Genomic DNA, 288 nt, shown 5'->3' on the forward strand with positions numbered 1-288 from the left:
GCCGGCATTAAAGAAATTTGGATTCTCAGCCTTCTGAGTCCTGTTGTTTTCTCTGCTCTGTCAAGCCAGCGGACTTAGTGAGAGAAAGTCCAGGCTTTAAGAATCCCAGAACACCACAAGTGGGTTATTTCATTTTATTTTGCAGCAAGAAAATGCGATCAAGGCAAATGTAGTGTGAACCACGCTCCGTTGCCAAACCAATCCATCGATTCGGATTGCAAAGCAATTTATTTGTAAATGGGAATGCGGCCTACATTTAGATTTTAGCAAGTAAGTTCAAACTTCATC

Source organism: Sceloporus occidentalis, unplaced genomic scaffold (genome assembly GCF_023333645.1).
Source record: "Sceloporus occidentalis isolate IW3139 unplaced genomic scaffold, rSceOcc1.0.p SCAF_14, whole genome shotgun sequence".
Taxonomy (NCBI): Eukaryota; Metazoa; Chordata; class Lepidosauria; order Squamata; family Phrynosomatidae; genus Sceloporus; species Sceloporus occidentalis.